We start from the raw sequence: 20,245 nt of genomic DNA, 5'->3' as shown, positions 1-20,245 counted from the left end.
GGCAAATGTTCAGAGGTAAGAGAAACATGGTATTTTTAAGGAATTGGAAAGAGAGACAGAGAGAAAGAGAAAGAGAGAGAAATTCATATGCCTAGAGTGCAGGCTGGAAACTTAGTAAAAATTGATGTTGTAACTTAAGTCCAAAGACCATCTAATGTTCCTCTTCCTCTGCCAGGGACTTCAGTCTTTTTGTCTTAAGACTTTTTCCCAAGAGCTGTTTAAATGAAGCCCACCTAGTTTAGGGAGGGCAACCTGCTTTATTTTAAGTTTTCTAATTCAAATGTTAATCTTACATAGTAAATACCTTTACATTGACATCCAGACTGGTGTAAAATTAACCATCACGGGTAGCAGACAATTTATAAAGGACCTTATTAAGGAGTTTTACATCTATCTCAACAGTAGTAGAAAGTTATTTGGGATAGGGTTGAGATCATTTTCAAGTAGTGAATAATCAGAGTTGCTGTTTAGGAAGGTGACTTTGGCCACATCATGCAAGAAAACACCCAAGGAAGGAGCCAAGTCTTGAGACTAAAAGACAAAAGAGGAGACCATTGTAATAATTTTGGCAGAAGCAAATAATTTCTTGAACTACAGAAGTGTCAATAACAATGGAAGGAAATGGATTCCAGATATTCAATAGATTCATTTTTTATTTTTTAGGGAAGTGGTTGGCATCATTAAAAACTTTATAACTGGTTAGCAGGGCAAGCTACATAGTATATGGAGCTCAGTACAAAAGGAAAATGGTGAGTCCCTTGTTCAAAAAGCAGGAAAAAGCTTTTGCTTTTTTCCACAGTCCCTCTCAACCTGTCATAATATGTTTTATCTGCTATTTAATGTCATTCATCCTCAGGCATGACACTATTCGCAAAGCATGTAGAGATCCTCACCAGAGCCTGGGGCCTGGTCCCACCACTCAGTGGGTGGGTACATATTCCTACATTTATGACCTTACCCAGACAACTCCATTGTCTTACTAGACTTCTTTTACAAACCACAAACTCAAAGAAAAAAAAAATCATTAAGAATTTCAGAACTGTAATTGCAGAGCATTAAACTCCAAGCATGAGGTCCTTCTGAGTGTAGAACCTGGTGTGACTGCATTGGTCACAAGCCCAGGAAGCTGATCCTTCCAGGAAGGTATAAAGAGTGAGCTGAAGGGCAGGAAAAAATAAAGACAATACCAGTTTTCTGTCTTGAAAAAGTTGGTGGATGGTAGTGCCATTAACAAAGAGAAAAGAAGAGGGACATGTTTGAAGGTCTAGGGAGAGGGATGCTTGCAGCTTTGGATTTATTGGCTATAGAGAAGACAAGTCCAGCAGGTAGCGAGGTATATACATTTGAACATCAAGAAAGGAATCGGTGCTATAAATATAAAATTGTACATCATCAGTGTATAAATTATATTTAACCATTTCTTCTGGAAGCAGTGATAGATAGGTCTATGCTCATCTATGTACATATAACCATTTTATAAAGACAGTGATCTAGAAGAACTAGGCCTATGGACCTTAAAGCTGGAAATCCACTGCCTATCATGGAGACAAACCTCCTCAGCTCATAACCTCTTTTACACCACACACTAAACAAATAAGCTATGAGACTCTCTTACAGCTTGAGTAAAACAAGATAGCACATGGGAAATGTCCTTGTCTTGAGTTCATTATGAACCTAGCTAAGATCCTAACATTTCCTAACTGTGTAACATTATGCAAATCACTTACTCTCACTAAACCCTCCTAATTTCTTTTGTCAGAATCAAGATCATTGAAGTTCTCTCACTTTGTTGGGGGCTGAAACAAAATAGTGAACATAAATGCCCCTTATATGCTGCAAAATAATTTTATATGTAAAACTATATTAGTATTGTGGTTGACCTGGGTGGCTAGGAAAACTGCATTTGCTCCTTCATGCCCCCAGACTTGAAAAGGTATGTGGAAACTGAAGTATTCTGAATGTATGTGAGTCCTGCCGGAGAAATAGGTGGTCATGAGCAGCCACTTCTGGCTCAGCTTTATAAATGACAGTTGCTTTCCTTTGAGCCAAACAAGGCGGCCATAGAGAGCTCCTATTACCACTTCTGCCAGTGTGTTTGATGGGGCCCACCCTCTTCTCTGCCCACTGATTGCATTGCCTTTGCCATTTCTGGTTCTCCAGCCAGCCCATGGCATCAGCTGTCCAGGGCCTCATTTATTAGAGTCATCCCTCATCATTCCTGCCATGCTCTGTGTTCCCTGCAAGAGGCACAAGGTGGAGGAAAAATAATTAGTAATCCAGGCACTGCAGTCCTGATGAGACACCTGCAGCATAATCATCCAAATCAAATATTTGGCTCAGCTTCTTCAGATGATATATCTCTTCCTGCAAATGCTGAATGGCAGCTTACCCAAGCTTGTACTGAAAATAAAGAACATACTGCAGGAAGAAGGGAAACTTCCATTTCGCCACAGTCAGTCCCAGTGGTGCTGAATCCCAGGCTCAAACCTTGTCTTGTATGTCCAGAAACCTTCCAATCTCATCAGCCAAAAGGGAGAGTTGTAGGGGAATGGGAAGAGAACATTTAAATTACTCAAGTGATTCAGGAGTGAATAGTCGTACCACCAAGGAAACACTCAGTAACATTCTCTGAAAATCGTCACTATCTGACATAGGGGTGGCCACTTTCTGAGTCCCTGGGATGATATTTGAGTTTATAAAGCATCTATTTATCCTTTTTATTCCACAAGTGACAAAACCAAGGCCCAGACCTCACAGTTTTTCATGGTAGACCGAGGACTAGAACCCTGACCTCCTATAGTCTGACTGAGTCCCCCCTTCCTATACCAGCCATACTTCATCTTGAAGGAAGTCCACCTACCCCTCAGAATTGAGCACAATAGCTCTATTGTTGCCACGTTTATTCATTAGAGTTTCTGGACTGTTTGTGGCACTTAAAGCTCTTTTCACATAGAAAGGCATATTAGGGTTAAGAACCAGAGGAGATGCTAGTTTAGCCCATCTTTACAGCCTGTCAGCTTAGCTGATTGTTTTAGCTTGTAATTTTCCTGGACCCATCAAGATATATTCTTTTTTAAAAAAAATATGTATTTATTTATTTTTTAATTTATAAATCATGTTTATTCTATTACAGTTCTCTCAATTTTTCCCCCTTTACCCCCCTCCACCCATTCTACCCCCACCCCCCACTCCCACAGTCAATTCCCACTCTGTCATCCATGTCCATGGGTCATTCATACATGTTCTTTTTCCAGTCCCTTCCCCTTCTTTCCACTATTGTCCTCTTTCCTCATCCTCTCTGGTCACTTTCAGTCTGCTCTATGTGTCTGTGCCTGTGGTTTATTTTGTTTATTAATTTATTTTGTTGAATAGAGTCCCCTTATAGGTGAGATCATATGGTATTTTTATTTCATCAACTGGCTTATTTCACTTAGCTTAATATTCTCCAGTTCCATCCATGTTGTCACAAAGGTAGCAGTTCCATCTCTCTCTCTTTCTTTCTTTCTTAAATGCAGATTGATTGTATTTATTTTTTAAATATCAAAGTTAATTATATTAAAAAAATTAAAACCCTTATAAAGTCAATTAAACCAACATGACACCAGCACAGAAATAATCAAGTAGATCAATGAAATATAATGAACATTCTGGAGACAAACGTATATATCTGTCTAACAATATATGACTAAGGTGATATTTCAAGTCAATGGGTAAAATAAGGCTTATTCAACAAATAAGGTGCATGGACCACTATGACTTGAAATAAAACAAATATAGAGCCCTATTTCACACATTATACAAGAAATACTCAGGTGAGTTAAAAATCAATATGTAGAATCTAAGGAGTTTTAGAAGAAAATAGAACTAAAAGATATATTCTAAGAACCATATGCAGAACATTAATACATTTTCTTCTTGTCTTTGGTTAATAAAGTATTAATGTAAATAATGTAAGGAGAACTTGTGTTCTTCAGCTTGGTTAATATCCCCTCTTTTATAAGCCATAACCCCTTCTGTATCCTTTAATAATCATTTAACCAATTGAAAATGAGTTGTTTTGTTTAAGGAGTTGTTTATGCTCTGTGTCTCTAACCAGATTGAAAGGCCATAAGGGCAGGGTCCATGACCATTGTCCTGTCTATAGTCACATGCCCAGCACTTCATATTTGCTCAGTAAATATTTTTAGGAAATTTTAAATAATTTGGAATTATATAAAGAACAATACATTTAATGGAGGGGAGGCAGTGAGAGACTTATGCAATCCTTCCCTCTTTTTTACACAGGAGTAAACAGAGACTCAAAGAAGTTGTGACTTAAGCAAAGTGTCACAATTACTTGGTGCATTCATTCAAGACATTTATTGAGCAAATACTCTCCACTTGATGGTTATAGAGACCATTAAGACATATCACTGTTGTCAGAGAGCTCATAGTTTAAGGGGAAAAAATATGCAATTAAACAGGTAACTGCAATACAGTGATGTAGCTGATAGGGTAGAGATGCAGGAAATAGCTTATTTAAAGAAGTTAGGATAAGTTTCACAGAAGAGTAAATCTGAGGATGAATTGAAGGATGTCTTGAAGGATTAATTGAGCCTGTCAATCAAAGAAGGGGGAGAGTCAGTCTGGAGAGAGGGAATAGCATTAAAACCTCAGAACCATAAGAGCATAGACAGATTGAGGATTGAGTGGACTAGCATGTTAGGGACATAAAGAAACCGACAGAAGAGGGCTTGAGAGAGGGAAGTGTGGGGCCAGATATGAAAGAGCCCTGTCTATTGTGTTAAGGATTTGGACTTAGACCAGTGTTCCTCAAACTTAACTGAGCATAGGAAGCACCCAGGGGTCTTGTTAAATGTAAATTTTGACTCAGTAGATCGGCAGCAGACACTAAGATTCTGAATCTCTGACAAGCTCCCTGGCAGCATCCAGCTGCTGGGCTCAGACCTCAGAAAAAAGGCACAAAAGAACAGGAAGCCTGCAGAAGTGGATGTATAAAGCAGTGATCCTTAGGTTGTGCTCCCCACATTTTTCACTTCCTGCACTAACATACTAATGAGAAACTCCGTGGGGAGAGCAGCACTGTGTTTGCACAAGTTCTGTTAGATGATGCTGAAAATGTGCCCTGAAATTTGAGCACCACCCAGCTAGGACAATAATGTAATCCTTTTTACTTTGTAGAAAACTACCAGACACCCAGTCTGTGCTCCTTCCATTACAAACTCCTGAAATTATGCACAGATCTCTAGGTATAATATTTTAGATCCAAGAATATTCTGAGATTTCAAAATGACAGAGTTGTTAATGAGGAATAAATTTACTTTCACTGCATTCAGAATCATCTTTATGATTACAAATAGCATGAATTACCCTGTGTTTGATGACATCTTTAAGTGTTAGTAATTGAACTGCACATTTAATGAATACAAGTAGAGAATTAATATGATCCAATACTCAGAAGTCAAAGTTGGCCCCTACCAATTGGTTTTTAAAATGTTTAGAAACAAACTTATGCATTTTTATTATATTACCCTCAGGCACATCTGAGGTAAAAGATGAAGAAGGGATATATTTTATCAGAGTTCATGCTTAAACTCAGGATATGATTTATCCTGGAATCATATCATTGGATTTGATCATTTTAAAAGAATCCCAAGGTTTAAAAAATTAAATAAATAAACAAACAAACCTTGCCCTTTCATTGTAAGTTGCTTTACACAATGCCTGTGATAAACAAGAGAGATAAATGAATGAGTGGATCAATGAATCAATTAATTTATAGAAAGACAATAAGCAGATATGAATGAACAAAGGAAGGAAGGAGGGAACAAAAGAAACAAATAAGACAGGGAATGTAAAAGATTAATTTTATTACATAAAAGCCTGGAGCAAATTAGAATCAACTGGAAAACTTAAAAATTTCATGCCAAGACCTCAGTCCTGATTAATTAAATCAGAATCTGTCATGTAGGATCCAAGCATCAGTATTTTCTCAAACTTTCCTGGTATTTCTCAGGTACTAACCAAGTTTGATATCCATTGGCTTAAAGGTATTAAGTTCCCATTAATAGTATATTTTTACAGTTAAAATTGTAAATGACATTTAAAAAAAAAATGTTTTGGTGTCTTTGAAAGCCAGGCCTCTCACATTCTGGCAGATACTGGTCTGTATAAAACAAGAATGTTTAAACATTACTCTGTTACTAGAACCCAGGACTATATCATAGCTATAAGAAGACAGGAACCAGACCCAAAGGCAGTAAATTAGAGGATCTTTGCTTGGAAAATTCCTCCTGACAACACAGAAAGTGACAGTCCTATAAAGGGAACCTGAATCCCCTATTAAGATGCCGGTGACCACAAAAGCATGTCTTGCCAAAGCATTTGTTTGCTCGCGCACAAACCCACACTACAAGTAATTTTCCGTACCATGAGGATGGGGTGCTGACTGTTTGCAGAAGCAGCAAGTGTGGATGACACACACCTGGTTTAATTGCTTCATGAAGCATTGTGAGGGGTTCTGCTTGACTCTAGAAATAACACAGAGGCTTCCATTCGGGCTCCGGATGTTACAGGCAGGCCAGATGGAATCCTGTCAACTATGTGATTGAGCGTATTTTTCATTTGATAGTAGAAGCCATTGGGTACGTTATCTGTAGGGTAATCTGGGAAGACGTTTTTCTTCACTCTATCCAGCAGACCATGCAGAAACACCTGTTTCATATCTTGGAATCATTTGCAACTGCTATCTAAGAAATAAGTGTTGAAACAATATCATTAAGCCACTTTAAAAAATTTATATACTTAGGCATTGAAGAAAATAGTAAAAGTCAGAGCTTGTTTTGCCATTTCTACCGAAATAATACTTAGAGCTTTGGGTAATTAACTATTTCTGTTTCCACTTGTAGGCCAGGCTGACCAACCTTCTCAGTTTTCCTGGGACTCTGGGGCTTCTTGGGTTGAGGGAATTTCTGTGTTTCTAAAACCAGGAACAGCCAGGGCAAATGAGAACAAGTGCTCATATTATAGACACTTGACCTGGTGCGTTGAGAGGCTGAATGATTTCTCAGTCACATCCCTTGGCAGTAGAGTTATTCCTGGGTTTCCACCCATTCATTTAATGTATATTCAGTTGAGGAAGTCATAGCACTGTCAGGTATAATGGCCCTATTTGCTAAAAGTCATTCTGGAAATAAAGGACATCCAAAAAGGCATGTCATCACATCACTTGAGAGCGACGCCAGGAAGCACAGCCAGGTCTCCCCAGAGGGCCGAGGCCTGTTGGAGATGGATGCTGCTCTGAAAGAGCCATGAGTAATCTCTCTCACGTTCCCAGTCATGGCCGCCAGCTCCCAAGGTTGGATACAACATCATCTCTCATTATCTCAGAGTACATCAAAGAAAAATAGTATTTGATTACTTCAACTTTCAAACTAGACAAATACAATATCACATTTTGGAATTGGTTTTGGAGAAACCAAATAAACAACATTTGAACCTAGTCTGTCTTTATTAGACCACTGAGGTAAGTCCCAGACCATTGTTTTGCAAAGCCTTAGCCTATTGTTCCTCAAACCTTAATGTGCATTGGAATCATCTGAGGATCTTGTTAAATTGCAGACTATGATGATAGTGGGCAGAGGTGGCACTCAAAATTCTGCATCTCTAACAAGCTCCAGGGTGACCTGAGGTGGCCTGGAGACCACACTCTGAGTAGTAAAGCCTGGAGCTTCTTGGAAGTGTCCCATGAGGCTTAGCAGAGGAGCAGAGGAGAAGAGGAGAGCTCTGCCTTCCTCCTCTGCTCTTTTCAACAGGATCAACTATCTTTACTTCTATAGAAGTGTCATGTAGAGTTTGTTTGAAAATGCATTCTACTGCCAGGAAAGAAGAAAGGGAGGGAGGGGAAGAAGAAAAGAAGGAAGGAATGAAGGGAGGGAACGAGGGAGGGAGGGGCGGGGGAAGGAAGCAAAGAGGGAAAGAAGGAAAGAAAAAAAGCCACAGCATTAAAAATGAACACCAGTATAAAAACAAATAATTCTGCAGAAGTGTGACAATGCTTCCTCACAAACTTTTCTGCCGTGAACTGACGTTCCCTTCGGGCTACCTGAGTGCACTGCTCCAGCCTGAGGATCTAGTGTCTCATCGCCTGCTCCCTGACATAGCATGGCGTGAACCCTGAGGCAGCAATGCCAAATCTGTAGTTTAATTAAAAAAAAGGGAAAAAACAAACCTCTCTCCAACACACAGAACAACAACAAAAAGCCCCGTAGAGGATGACCCTGTAGTTCCCAACTAAATGATGATTTTCATTTGTAGAACCTTCCACTTGACCCATGCAAACAGGAACAAAAACAGATGTTCACTAGGCTGGTACCTGGGGCCAACTTCAAGAAGGGGCAACTGGTAAATGTAAGCTGTAGGTGGCTGGGGCCCAGCTTAATTAGGGAATGTTTCAAAATTGAAGCAAAATAGAATTATTCCTGCAGAAGAGTCTCTTTGGAGCACAGTGCCTGTGAGAAGTCTTTCATACAAGTTTAAAGCATCCTTTATATAATCAAAAAACTTATTAAACTTGGGCAAAAAACTACTGTGGGTTCAAAGACACCTAAGCATCTCTCACTGGAGCAATATCCTCTAAGATTTTATTCAATTTAATTATTCATAATGGAACTTAATGGTTTTTCTGTCGCATTGTTTTGGTGCCACACTAATGTTTTTAAAGGGCTCGGCAAGGTCGACTCTGAGCCCAGTAGCTCAGGACTGCAGAACGCATTCTGCTAACTCACAGGTCAAAGTCGCTGCCTGTGATCTCTGTCTCCCAGATATGAGACATAGGCAGTTCAGATGGAAATAAAGTGGTTAACGAAGGAAGATGTGTATGGACAGGCAGGAACTGAGAGAATTATGAAAATTAATTTTACATGAAATCTGGAAATGAAACCTGCTCACATAATTCTAGATCAGTGTCTGCTTGATGAGGCAAATGAACTCGGCCGTATATACTGTGAAGGGAATTGTGGTTTGAAAAGAAGGCTGATTCCCGGTTCGAATGCAGGTTGTCTGAGCCTTATGGAAACCAGGGACAGGTGCTGTGGCCTAATTTATCATTTAAATTAGTTCTTGTGGCCAATAAGGTGAACTTAGGTCATTGCTTAGAGCTGAGATAGTATGTTGTTAGGCCACTGATGAGTAGAGTGTGTTCCCAGGGATGAGATGTTTGTGAAAAAGCCAAGTTTATTTTTGATAATTTAAAATAAGGCTTTTTGCCACAAAAGTGTACATTAAGAAATAATGAGAGACAGAGGATCTGGGAGCAAAGGGCCCTCTTCCTGCGTGGCAGCAAGTGGTAGAGTGAGTAGCCACTCCCTTTATTACATCCATGCTTCACTTTGCTACAATTTTGAATTAGGTCACGTCACTCATTGGCTTGCTGGCCTGCCCCCGTACGCAGCTGAATTTTCAACCTCTGAATTAGAATTTCTCCTCAGAGACCCATGCTAGGATCAAAAAAGGGAGAAAGGGTGGTTATCAAGGGAATAATTTTTCCCCCCAAGGTGACCCTTGTGCTTTCTAGGTGACAGAGACAACAGAACAGAGTGCTCACTAATGAAGTCCCATAAACAAGAAGAAAGCCACATGTCCAGGTTGCACTTTCTTGGAGGCACTTACTATATTAAACAAATATTTAATGGTACACCGTGAGGTAATCATTACTGTTTTGGTGGTGGTGGTGGTGGTGTTGTACTGTGGCATGTTCAACGGATCCTGATATATGGCTCAGTTTGGATTCCTCCAGCTTTCTTGGGGAGTATTCCGTCAGTTCTCCCACTTGTAGGGGGGAGGTGAAGTGAATAGTGCATGGAGGATGCTCAGAATGTGTTGTGAGCAGGTTACCAGGGCAACTAGGACTCAGTCATGCTGGTGACTCGGGCTGGTGTAGAACATGCCTCCGGTTTGTCCACCTGAGAGGCGAGGAACATAAGACACATATCTCCACTCCCCATGGTCATTTGGTGAGGCCACTCCCAGGGCACTGGCACTCCAGCCTGCCCTGCGCAGGGTCCAGGCACGCTCTAGAGGCCCCAGAAAGCCCTTGGGCAGAGAGTGGCGGATGTTTTGCATAAGGAGCTGCCAACATGCAGGGGAGCAGTGAGTGCTAAGGGGATCTGGGCGGGACACGCATTGCCTCCACCATAATAATGATCACTGACTTTAGAGATTACAGTTGCATTGGGAAGATAATAATAACATTTATTGAGCAAATGACCATCTGGATTCAAGGCACTGTGTTAGGCATTTTCTATTTGATCTTCACAAGTCTATGATGTTAGGTAATACTATTATATCCATTATATGGATAAAGATACTGAGTCAGAGAGGCATTAAATAACTTGACCAAGTTTGCCCCAGCTAGTAAGTGGTAATATTAGCAGTCATCCAGACAGGCTGGCTCCAGAGCCTGCATTTGTAACAACTTTTCTCCACTGCTTCTCTCTCTGACTCATGAACAATTAAAAAGAATAATATGAGACAACATAAAGGGATATCCTTGCATCAAAATACACTCAGGAGATGCTTTCTTTCTGAAGTAATTACATTTCATGGAGGACAAAGACTTAAACCAAAGGAATGTGTGTCTAATAATGAAGCCACCAGAACTAGCAACAGTGTTGGAGCTTTGCAGGGACAAACAGGAGGACCCTCAGCGGTCAGAGCCCAGAGGTGGGGCCCACAAGGGGGAACATCGCTCCTCCCAGCCACTCTTCTTTGGAGTAAAACACTTCTGATGCCTGCACCAAACTACAGTCCAACAATGCTGACTTTGAATAATCAGAAAATGAGTAAATGTATATGAAGAGGGGTGTCCACCCTAAAACTAGTTATGATCACAAAACATCCAACAGCAGGGGACTTCTCGAACTACAATATATCCATAATGGGAACAACATGCAACCTACAGGGGTTGGGGGAACATCCTAAAGCTACTTTTTCATGTGTGAACTCCTCCTGGCCCCCTCCTCTCTTTTATTTACAAAATGAGGATGACAAGGTCTCTCACAGGTAAATTATAACGGATTGCCTTGGTTTGGGGTATTATTATCAAACTCTCTGGGAACGGTCTTCATTCAGGTATAATGGGACAATAAGAGAACATGCTCCGCACGCTAAAAAGAGTGAAAGCCTTTGATGTTACAAAAGTTACTGTCAGACCTGCTTAGAGCAGGGGAAATTGGGAGTGCCTGAAGGTGACTACCTGCTGAGACGCCGGTCAGGGAGGAGCCAGCAGATGCGCATTCCTTACAATCAGCTTCATCTAGGCCTGACTTTCAACAGCTCCAGAAATGCTGACTTGGATTGGTCTTCCAAGCTTTAATAGGGGAAATTTCCAGAGGATGGAATCTTTCTGGAAAATTCATTTCTGAAGAATTATGAAATAATGAGTTAGTGCCTGTTGTCATTACATAGGAAGCTAACTGCTATTTTTCTTGATGAAGCTGACTCTCTGAGGCCTCCTGAAAAAAACGCATCAGCCTTTCCCCTGGATGATGTGAGCAGGGGGAGGCCTTTGTCATGCATGGTGCCCTTTGTGTCTGGGTGTTCTATGTTTCTTTTCTGCAGCTATCACTGCTGCCACCACGGCTGCTATTTGTTTTTGTAATTGTTCTTTAAAGGCCTCTGGCAAGAGAGCTGTTCTAATTGTAGGAATCACAGTGCAGCTGAATCATAGGAACAGTCCCAAGTAATCTGCACAACCATTTGACTGAACTTCCAGGCTAGCTGGGGGCGCTTCCCAACTCCCATGAGGCCAGCGTCTGATGATGGACATAAAGCGCCTGCCAAATGAGATGTGGGAACAGTTCTGTGTCATAAGCGTCCGTTCAGTCTGGACAGTCAGAAGCCAGGCTGCCCTCAGCCACGGGTGATTGGCAGTGAGCTAATCCAAGCTGCCAAGCTGCACCCTGTCTTGTTAAAATGGGGTCCCAGATGCAGCCTGGCATAATGAAAGTGGATGTCTCATGGAATCAGGCAAGTCATGGACTAGGTTAAGTCACGAGGAACTTGCTAAAAGTAACTTTGCCTGTTGTCCTAGAATTCCGGTTAAAGCCCCCAGAGGGGAGCCAATCCCCTCCCCATCTGCCCGTCCATGAAGGGCCAAGAGATGGCTTAAATCGTCCTGCAACTCACAACTCATCACTCCAAAATAATAGAAGTCTAAGGATGCATTGAGGAGACTGACAGGGAAGAAGAGGTCTTTGAAGAGCATTGTGTCCCAGCAGGAAATTCCCCAAGGGAGGAAGAGAAGAAGATGCTTTCTATTCCTCCAGTCATTTAACAAATTTGATTTGAGTCCCTGTTAGGTTGCAAACACAGTTCAAGGTGCAGGGGATACAGCATTGAAGAGAAATTGCTCACTCGCAAGGCATCGAGGAGAGCTTCCTGAGAGGCACTTAGGGAGATGTGGTTGCCAGAGAGAAGGAAGCCCGAGGTCTCATTTGTAGGCTGGTTTATATCACCGTGAGCATGCAGGACCAAAGATCTTCTCAGGCGCTACCCGCAGGAACGTGATGTTTGAGTTTTTCCATAGGCTAAGTAAATTCTGCGGAAGGTAGATAGGTGTGAATTGTTTTGAAAGGCTCATGCTCAAGGGCCATAGCACCCTTAGACCAGGGCAAGAGGCATTCCTGCCCTGACCCCTGTATTTTAGCGAACTCCTCTGTCCTATTTCCAGCCATGTTCCTGTCTTCATAGTTCATGAGGCTGAGGAGATGTGCTCACTTAGGGACACACCCACCTAGAGACCATCTCTCTTCAAGACTGTGACCTGGGTAACTGTGGCTACAGAATTCCCTTCCCAAATGGCCCCAAGTCAAGCCTACTCCCAAGAGCAGACCCTAGCACCGTGTGCACGTACCTAGGCCCAAGGGCTGTTCAAGAGCTAGTTCTTGGAGGTGGATGTGAGGGCAAGAGCATCCACTCACATATGCACAAGACTGCTTGGGGTAGCCAAGGAAAGGCCAACAGTGGGCTGGGGGCTCAGACTTAGAGCCAGCTTCTAGCACGGAATGCCAAGGAGTGTGAAAATTGTAGCTACAAACCTGCTTGGCCATCCAGGTAATTAAAAGGTGCAGTTGTTAGGGAATAAGGATAAAACACATTTTACTAAATAATTTTTAGGTTGAATTATAATTTTAAAATATACCTAAATATTTGAAAATGGTAGGCTTCTGTTTGTACTCCTGCCTAGGGCCCTACCAATATCAAGCATAGCTCTGTCCAAAGGGGCTGCTGCCAGGTGGTCAGGGCCCACAGAAAAAAGCGGAAAGCCAGGGGGGTGGTCGTAGCAGACGGCAGGAGGATCCATCGCCAAAGCCAAAGAGCATAGGTCAGAAGCCCCCAGAGCCAAGGAGAGGGGTGGAGGAAATTTGGGGGGAAGGTTAGGCAAAGCAAAGTAGGAGGGAATAAAGTGGTGAAGGGGTGTTAGGGATGAGATCATAACCAACCCTCCAAAGCCTTCCATATATGGTTCGAATTTGGACATAAGCCTTGATAGAAGGCATTTAACAGCCAAGAGATGATGACAAATGCAGTGCTGTGAAATGCTTTCACAATGTCCTCCCCGTTCCTTGTCCCTGCCTTGACCCTAGAGGAAAGCGGGGAGCCCAGGTGGTAAAAGAGTGAGCCAGAGTCAGTCACTGCACTTTCCAGAGCCTGGGTTCGGCCCGGGTTTGGGTAAAGAGGAGACATTTTTATTTGGATGAGAAATTGCAGTTTGACTTCGAGGTAACTGGACTTTCAAAAAACCTGAAAGGGAGCTTTTTAGAAGCTATGAGATTGGCCAAGGTATGTTCAGGGAGTGAGAAAGCGAGGTTTGACAGGTGGGGTTTGAACAGCCACGGTCACAGGAAGGAAATAGTGCTATTTATTGACTGTACCCCCTTCAGTTCAAAGTATTCAGTTGATATTAACTTTTCTGGCTTTAGTTTCCTCATCTGCAGTGATATACACCAACTTTGAAAAGATGTGAAGACTAAAGATACTACAAGTAAAGTTTCCAGCATGTTTCAGGCATCTAGTGAGGTACATATTAAAATTGCTTTTGTTGTTATGAATAGCGTTACTATTAAAATTGTGTGCCGACAATCCAATTGTGAGCTTTGCTTTAGTTGCCTTCACCCACTCGTCCTTTTCGGAGTAGCTATGGAACCCTGATTCAGTAGAAGTTTCTAGAAGCCTCCCCCCTTTGGATTCTGTGGGCATAAACCTGTCAGCTGTCTATTAGGTCATGACTGTCCCTTGACAGAAGGTTTTCATCACTGAATCAGTCCACAGCCAGAGCTGTGGTAATAATCGTGGAGAACCTACTGAGTGTCAGGCATAATACTGGGGACTTTACATATGTTTTTGTCATCAGCCAACTTCCCTGAAAAGTGAGAGAATCCCCCAAAAATGTGCCTGAAATCTTGAAAGCTAGGAAGTTACTGCTCTATAGAGGCTGCCTGGGAAGGCTTTCAGCTTTCTGCAGCCAAGACTGGTAAGAGCTCTTTAGAGAGCACTCGTGATGAAAGGAAGGGAGGGACAATGCATGGGGGATGTGCAGCGACACCTTCCTCAAGAGCATTTGTCCTGAGCCTGAGTCAGGCCCACTTTAAAGCTCTGAGGACTGGGAAATCGTGCCTGATGAGGAGAAAGGCTATTCACTCCTCCTTCAAAGTCTGTCATTTTGGTCAAACTTGCACATTAAATTGGTGCTTGATTCAAGAGTCAGTAATGAATTTTAGAGCAAGAACCCAAAGCCGGACAGATGGAACACAAGTACAGGCAATTGGAAGAGTGGGTCACAGATTTAATAAATCTGTGACACACTGCTTCCTGGGATGTTCCTGCCAGGGCTGCCACCTAGGAACAAGATTCTCCTTGTTTGCCTCAATGGCTGGCCAAGGTAACACTGCCCAGGAGTGGTCCTCTGCCCTTCGTGGTTCACAGCAAAGGATTTGAGCAGCTTTTTACCTGAGGGCTACAGACCAGTGTCCACCAGTGAGGACTGAAGCACCTGGGACCCACTGGGGAGCACTCCTATTGCATGGTGTCTTATCACCACAAGAAAGCAGAAAGCAAATATTAGAATGGCCTGGAAGACCATTCACGGGAAAAAATAAAAAAGGATGTGCCTGGAAAATAAACGGGGGAAATATTCAACTACCCCAATAATCAAGAAAACATGAGTACATGGGTCCAGTAGTGTTTTTGTCAACAAACATGTCATAAGCATCTACAGCATTCCAGGTATTAAGTTCTAAGATTCCAAAGGCAAAAAGGCAGGTCTAGCCTTCAAGGAGGTCACACTCCGATTGGTGAGAAAGACAACTAATAGACTATGGCAGCACAGAGCCACGAGGCAGGACAGACAGATTGATACAATGTGTGAGGGGATATCCTAGGACACTTTACCTAGACTTGGGAAATCTGGGAGAACCTCATTTGCCAATGGAGTGACACCCAGTTAAAGACCTGAAAGTCAAGTGAAGGTGAGATAAAAAGATGGGGAGGAAAGGTTAGAAGGAGGGAAAGGAAGCCAGAAAATTACTCTGACCGGAGGGAACATTTTGTGCAAAGGCCCTGAAGGAAAAGAATAGGCCTGGTGGTTCAGTGCAGCTGGAGTCAAAGATGGGAAGAGACGGGGGTTGAGTGAGGAGCCTGAGGGATACACAGCAGACAGATCCTGGAGGGCAGCTGACACCAGCGAGGTTCAAGGTATTTCTTAGGAACAGCAAGTGCCAATGAATGGCTCTGAGTCTGGGAAAACCAAGAGCAGATTTGCATTTGAGAAGGATCACTCTCATTCAGGGTGGGGGAAAGCTGGAGGAGGCCCAAACTAGCAATGGGAGTAATGGGAATGAGACAGAATCACCCTTGACTAAGAAGGAGGTTTTATTTTGAGACCCCTCCCTCTCCCCTGCCCCTCTCACCCATGTACAACCTGAGACAAATTTTCTTGCAAGTGGTTAATTTGGAAGGTGAGTCCTCCAGTGTGATGAGGGAGTAGAAAAAGGAGACAGGAAAGGAATAAAGCCAAAGAATGGTACATTAATAATTAAGCCACTGCTATGGGCTATTGTGTAGAGGATGCCCAGGAAACCAGGCTATTTATCCACCAACCTTTCTTTCTAATTGGTGTACTCCCTGGCTTTTCCCAGGCAAGACAGAAATCTCCAGCAGTGAGATGCAGGAGCTTGAGGTAGGAAGCCACAACGGGACGGTCCACAAAAGCTGCAAGGAACCTCCAGGGTGGCCCAAGTGGATATGGGTGACAGCGGGGAGTCCCTTCCATGAACCAGGCCTCCACAAGCGGATCTCCCAGCATCTCCACATTTCTATGGAAATTGATACATGCCTGAGGTGTAAGCAGACTGAGCTAGACCCAAGGAAAGTGGCAGAGTCCCCGGGGGCTAAACCTCATTGTATCTCCATGCAAACGCCTGCTTGGCTCTGGGCTGGGTTAACAGCCCCTCATTTCCATAGGCGTCAAATATGTCATGATAATTACTATTATGATTATTTATTGAGCACTGACAAGGTTCACATAGGAAATGTTTTGTAAAATAATTAACGTTGTAAAAATGCAATTACTAGAATTTATTCCTTGAAACGGATCCAAAAGTGCTAGAAATTATTACTGATAGTGGGAGGAATGTGTAATAGCCAACCAGCTGCAGGCTGGGGGAGGTGCAAAATGTGTATTTCTCCCTTGGTTTTCACCTGAACTGAGCTGTAGGCACAAGAAATGATGGCTCAAAGCTGGCTGTTGTCTCTTTATTTTAAAATAGTTGGTAATTCTAGGTGATTGGTGTATATGGGAAATGTTTTAGATTATGGATTTGCGAGTCCTAAGACTAAAAGTTTTGGTCTTGAGTCAGTTACTTACTGGTGGTGTGACTTTGGGGATGTCACTTAACTTCCTGTTAAGTCTCCAATGATGCAACTATAAAATGGAGCAAATACTTCTTGCCTCCCTGTACAACATCTGGATCATAGCAAGTACTTGTGTTGGTCAAATGAATGAATGGAGAAATATAAGCATAAAGCACTGAGCAAATAGTAAGAGTGCAAAAAAGATAATAATTATTGTTTTTTGTGTTAATAATAACCCAAAGCTAGTTACCAGTCAAGTTAATTTCACTATAATTCTTTTTTTTTTTTCAGTTCCTCTACAATTCTTATTGCTGTTGCCATAATTGCTTTATAGGTCATACAAAAGCAAATTAAGCTACATTGCAGAGATTGTCAAACTTGGAGTGAGGAGACCTGGACCCATCTTTTGCTGGCTGTTTGAGCTTGAACAAGTCACTCAATCTCTTTAGCTTGGGAGCTCCATCGTCTCTAAAATGGGATGGCTATGCCTAGTCTCTCTACCTTACAGGTGGGGTCAAAATCAAAATAAGGTTCCTGACAGCACTTATAAAATGCAAAGTGCAATGAGGGGAAAAGCTTCTGTTGTCTTCCTTATGGTGCTGTGCTTTGTTTCATGAGGAATTTAAAACATAATTTAAGACAGTTTCTATCCTTAAAGACTTACTTAGATATCTATGAAGCCATATTTTGGTAGAGAACTGAGAGAATTTGCAACTACATTTCACACAGCTTCAAAATCTCATTTTTTTTTTTTTGTGAGTACAAGGTAGGTAAACTAGAAAGACAACCTTACTAGGAGTAAGAGTGACTGAGAGCTAAGGAATTCAGGCAGCCAGTTCTTACCTCTTGGAAGCTGGTGCAAGGTTGAGCTAACTAAGGCAGATGCGCCGCAAATTACAGTGGGAGCTCTCACTGTGCTGCAGGATCCACGGAAGCTGAAGACATGTCCCATCCTGGCATCTTACTAGTTGTGTGTCATCCACCATGTTACTTAACCCCTCTGAGTGTTGTATCTAAATTGTGGATAAGAATACTTCATAGCATTGTTCTGGGAATTTAAATGAGATAGCTCCCTCCCTCTTAAAAATTAGTAACCCATAGGAAAAAAAATGGGGGGTCTGATTAGAATAAAAAACCTTTCATTAATATGATGGGTGTCAGGGAATAGTGGCTAAGAGCATGGACTCTGGAGCCAGAGAGTGAGCGCTTGAATCCTGCTTCCCACCTTTACAAGCCATGTGCCAGCTCTGCACTGCCTCCTCCTCTGTACCGTAGGGAAAATAAGACGTAAGGTATGAGGATTAAATAAGTCCATATTTGTAAAGTGCTCAGTGCCTGATATAGTAGGTATCATATAAGCACCTATGAACTGAAGTCCAGCCCTGTCTGCCAGTCATAAGGGCAATGAAACTAGGCAGGCCCTTATCAGCCTGGAAGGACGCAGGCAGAGAAGTACCAGCACTTCAAAGGCATCGTTTGGCCTCATTTCTTGACTGACAGCTTCAAAACCATATGTGCTGTATCTTCGACCATCCCCCAAAGCTACATAAATCTTTATAGAACTGGATTGTAACGAGCCCACTATTGGAAAACTGAAAACCCTAATATCCCGATCGATCGCCTGAGAGCAGTTCAATGGCATTTCTTTAAGCCCTCTAGCATCATCCAGGCCCCGCTATGATAGTCCTCCACCTTAGGCCCCGAAGGCAGAGGGCAATGCCATCTTGCAGGTTGTCCCTGTGCTTGTCTGGCTGCTGTCAGTTGGAATAAAATAAATGTTCAAAGTAGCAGGTTATTCTCATTTTGTGCCAGTGCACAGGATCCAGCTGTTGGAATTATTTCCTCTAGCATAATCCTCAGATTGACCACATTTAATTCTATGTTAGGCAGAGGGGGAGAAGGAGGTTAGGAAGAAATAAGGTGCCCAAGCATTGGAAAGGCCACATTTGTTTTAGCCACAGTGCAATCTTGATCTGGGGTAAAAAAAAATGGAAAATAAAAAGCCAAAAATCTTTAAGAAAGAAAAGACTTTTTTTTTTTTTTCCTTTCCTTGGAGCCTGTGAATATAATTGAAAGCCTCTTCTCTCCTCAACTGACCCCGGATGAAAGATGATGGATAAAATCGCCTCTAAGGACAGCAGTTGTCCCTGGTCGATGCCTGTGCCTTCCCACTCAGGCAGCCACAGAGCAGGCTGAGTCCCCACGTCCCCACCAAGAGGGCATCAGCACCCCCAAAGAAAGGGGCCCTTTGGAGTCTGAGCCATTTGGGCTGTGCAAGAAAAACAGTCTCCTCAATGCTGTTTTGAGCAGGTCATTATCCCCACCCTGCATTTGTTTCCTCTCTTCACCATTCTGAGCCAATTTTGAACCAGGCAGTCTTAAGGCTCATTTGGATTCCTGTGCACTCAGCTCTCTGAGACCCTTAAAAGCTTGAGAGGAAAAACATTTGAGAAGCATGATTGAGGCCAGCTGTGCTACACCCCAGCCAAGCCACGCGAGCCACCCTTCTGTGTGATCGATTCTGATTGCTGTGGCTACAGGCACCCTGTCCTGGTCAGCAGAGATGGCTAAGGAGGCTGGGAGGAATGAGGCGGTTGAGCCTCCGGCCATGCAGTCACGCCAGTCCAGGAAGTGATCCTCCCTCAAAGCGCCTCTCGTGCAGACTTCCTCCTTATGTTTTCCGAAATGACACAATCACTTCAAAGGAAAGGGAAGAAGGAATGTTTCAAAATGCCTTCTGAATGCTCCATCTTTCATCAGCCTCAACTGCCTGATCCATTTGCTGAGGCTGAGTCACACCGCTTATATTTGTCATTCCTCCAGCCCCCAAGCTAGCGGTGATTTGGAACGCCCGTGGTCTGGTAGATTAAGAAAATGCTATACCCCTTCACCCCTCCCTATGTCAAATCGCTCTGCACTGTGACTTTGTAGTTTGTCCCATAAAGAGTAAGTATCTCTTTACCCACCTCTTGAATCTGGATTTGCCTTGGACTTGCTTTGGCCGGTAAGGAGATGGCTGCAGGCATGACAGGTTGACATTTCCCAACTCTTGGCCTCAAGAAATACTTTCTCTCTCTCTCTCTCTCTCTCTCTCTCTCTCTCTCTCTCTCTCCCCCCTCCTCCCACTCCCTCTCACTCTCTTCCTCCCTTATTCTTCCTGGGGAAGTGAAAACCTATCAGTGGGACAGACAATTATACCCAGCTACCACCTATTTCTTGTATGGTAATTCTCTCCAGAGGAGGAAGTGGTGTGCTCTGAATATAAAGTAAGTTTATTAACATAGACTAGCACTCTTTCTTGTCTTCAGGGATGAAAAACCAAGGTGCTCCAGGG

Source organism: Pteronotus mesoamericanus, unplaced genomic scaffold, assembly GCF_021234165.1.
Source record: "Pteronotus mesoamericanus isolate MK-2021 breed Mesoamerican mustached bat unplaced genomic scaffold, CSHL_Meso_final contig_73, whole genome shotgun sequence".
Classification (NCBI taxonomy): domain Eukaryota; kingdom Metazoa; phylum Chordata; class Mammalia; order Chiroptera; family Mormoopidae; genus Pteronotus; species Pteronotus mesoamericanus.
The sequence above is the reverse complement of the archived record's forward strand: the minus strand, read 5'-3'. Positions refer to the sequence as shown.